The 2,853-nt window shown below is 33.5% G+C and overlaps 1 long non-coding RNA gene across 1 annotated transcript in view; it reads right to left on the bottom strand.

Moving 5' to 3' along the window:
* LOC105553535 overlaps nucleotides 1–1,531 on the bottom strand; it is a 2,107-nt gene extending 576 nt beyond the window's left edge. Inside the window, exon 1 of the long non-coding RNA XR_001008168.1 lies at nucleotides 514–1,531. This is a non-coding gene — a long non-coding RNA (uncharacterized LOC105553535). The remainder of the gene's footprint in view (nucleotides 1–513) is intronic.
* Nucleotides 1,532–2,853: the final 1,322 nt, after the last annotated feature.

Below are 2,853 nucleotides of genomic sequence, written 5' to 3'. Positions count from 1 at the left end.
TTCTTGATTGAGAAAAGGATACAAAATGCAAAATCCACAATTTTGATAACTGAAAATTGCCAATTGTTTTGCAGTACTTTATTATATTGGGTGTCTTGTCTTTTTTGGGCTTTTAGTTAGCTAATGAATGAATACATTAGACACTTTTGGGTTTTAGTTGGGATTTTACATAGCTTGCATTTTAATTCTTTGGTTCTTTGCTGTTTCTATTAACCCATAGCATTATTTTAATAAATGTTATAATACCAACCTACTAACTCTGGACTATGTCTGTTTATTAACCTTTATATGTTTAATTAAAATAAATAAATAAAGACAAAAGAATGTAAAGTCTTGAGTTACTGGACTAACCCTGAAGAACGTGACCACAGATAACATGGCGTGACTTGTTTTTATGTTGTTTGTCAGCTGACAGTTTTGCACACTACTGTTAAAATAGCTTTGGTTATTCTGGTCTTGTACCTTGTGGGGGGATGGGGGTAGGTGAAGCTGAGTCATGACCTTCTTGGTGACCTCCCCTGCCATCTTGTCTCACTTGGAAACCGTTGTCAGTTTATTTACTATGCAATAGACATTCGTTGTTTTGTATCCAGCTAGCTTTGGTTTAATATGCCACTGCTTTGTCTTTCTGTTACACATACAGTTTTGATTTATTTACAATATATGCTGTGCCATTTTGATTTTTATATTGTTTGGTTGCTTTAATAAATTTGCGACACTCAAACACTTGAGGTGATAGTTGTTAAAAAAAATACCAGTATTTGATCCAGTTTCATCTCAACTGTGTTATACCTGGACATTTTAGATGTTTATCAAAGGTCTTTTATGGGGAAGAAAGTAAATGTATGAAATAATAAATGTGTGACATTTATGGGTAATGTTGGCTCTGAACAAACTTTTGAAAACTTGGTTGACAAAATTTTGGATCAACTGAAAAAAGCATGACTTTTGAAATCTCTGAATGCCTTGGTTCTCAGTATTATCATTCTTTATTGAATTTATTTCTTATTAAAATATGTAGTTTTTAAGACTTTTTTTCTGACAGTATTATGTAATTTTTTAGTGTGGGTAGATGGGAGTGTCGCTTGTATGTTATCGTACAGCTGACATGTATTTTTGTCTATTCTTTATTATCTTAGTTTCATGCTGTGTATGTACCATAACCAACCTATTGCCTATGAGAAACATGTAAGATAATGTATTTACAGCCATTGTTACAAGTTTATAATGTATTTTTCTATCTTGTTTTATATGTATGTTATATAACATTCAAAAAGAATTTTTTTCTTGATTGAGAAAAGGATACAAAATGCAAAATCCACAATTTTGATAACTGAAAATTGCCAATTGTTTTGCAGTACTTTATTATATTGGGTGTCTTGTCTTTTTTGGGCTTTTAGTTAGCTAATGAATGAATACATTAGACACTTTTGGGTTTTAGTTGGGATTTTACATAGCTTGCATTTTAATTCTTTGGTTCTTTGCTGTTTCTATTAACCCATAGCATTATTTTAATAAATGTTATAATACCAACCTACTAACTCTGGACTATGTCTGTTTATTAACCTTTATATGTTTAATTAAAATAAATAAATAAAGACAAAAGAATGTAAAGTCTTGAGTTACTGGACTAACCCTGAAGAACGTGACCACAGATAACATGGCGTGACTTGTTTTTATGTTGTTTGTCAGCTGACAGTTTTGCACACTACTGTTAAAATAGCTTTGGTTATTCTGGTCTTGTACCTTGTGGGGGGATGGGGGTAGGTGCAGTAGAGATGGGAACAAAGAGGCCTTTCTTGGAGGCATTCTTCTCCTCTTGCCACTTGCCTTTCAGCATCTGCATTACTAATTCCACACCTTATTTTTCCTTCTCCAAAATAATCACTGTCTGCTCACAGCATCAAGAGTAAAAAGATATATTGTAATGGTATATACCTGGAGAAACCAGTTTGATTCTTTGTTGAACCATTTCTTTTAATTTCTGTAAATAAGTAATTTTATGGTCACACTGTAAAGCAGAGAAACTGTTGATATTTTACCTTTATTTAGATTTTTATTTTAACTTGACCTTTTTCCTTTGGAAAGCATTGAACTTGTTTAGCTAACTGCTCCTGTTAGGGGAGCTTAACTTGGGTAAAGCCAAAGGCCCACTGACTGTTTCTCATGGTGGCCTGAAGCCCCACTGCTTTCCAATGAGGAAAAGAACCCTCAGCACATTACTGAGTTTTCCTCAGGTATTTTTTTCCCTGTCACCTACTTTACAAATACAGTCAGACTAAAACGTTAAACAAGAAGTTTAAGGGGGAAGAACACTGGGATTTGAAAAGTTGTATATGATCAATTTCTTGCATGCAAATCAATTTAAGATTTCCTAAATATCTTCATGCTTTTCTTGGCTGGAACTTGGGTAAATTAACCTGTAATTATGAATTACTTAGTTTAACTCAAGGTGCATTTTTATTTCACAGATTGATACTTCCTTCTTTCTGTGAAACAGTTCTCCTAGATAACAAAATCCTCAGGATGAATTTTTGCATTTGTACATAGCAATGTATCTTTGTAAATGACGTTTTATTTATTTAGAGTTGTAGAATTTGGGGCCGAAATGAGTGACATGTAATAGAAGAAAAAACTGTACCAATACGCCCTTAACCAATCAGACTGTCAGGGTATTCTCATTCATAAATATATATACACACGTACATATACATAATACACAGAGTAGTGATAGCTGATTCGAGTGATAACAGCGAATCACCATTGAGATGGTCAGTTGGATCATGTAAACAAACTGGGTCATTTCTCTGATGGGAGCGGTGGGGCAGTGTACTGTTGTTAGGTAGACAGGTC

Source organism: Mandrillus leucophaeus, unplaced genomic scaffold (genome assembly GCF_000951045.1).
Source record: "Mandrillus leucophaeus isolate KB7577 unplaced genomic scaffold, Mleu.le_1.0 Scaffold6, whole genome shotgun sequence".
Taxonomy (NCBI): Eukaryota; Metazoa; Chordata; class Mammalia; order Primates; family Cercopithecidae; genus Mandrillus; species Mandrillus leucophaeus.
This window is presented reverse-complemented; position numbering and strand designations above follow the sequence as displayed.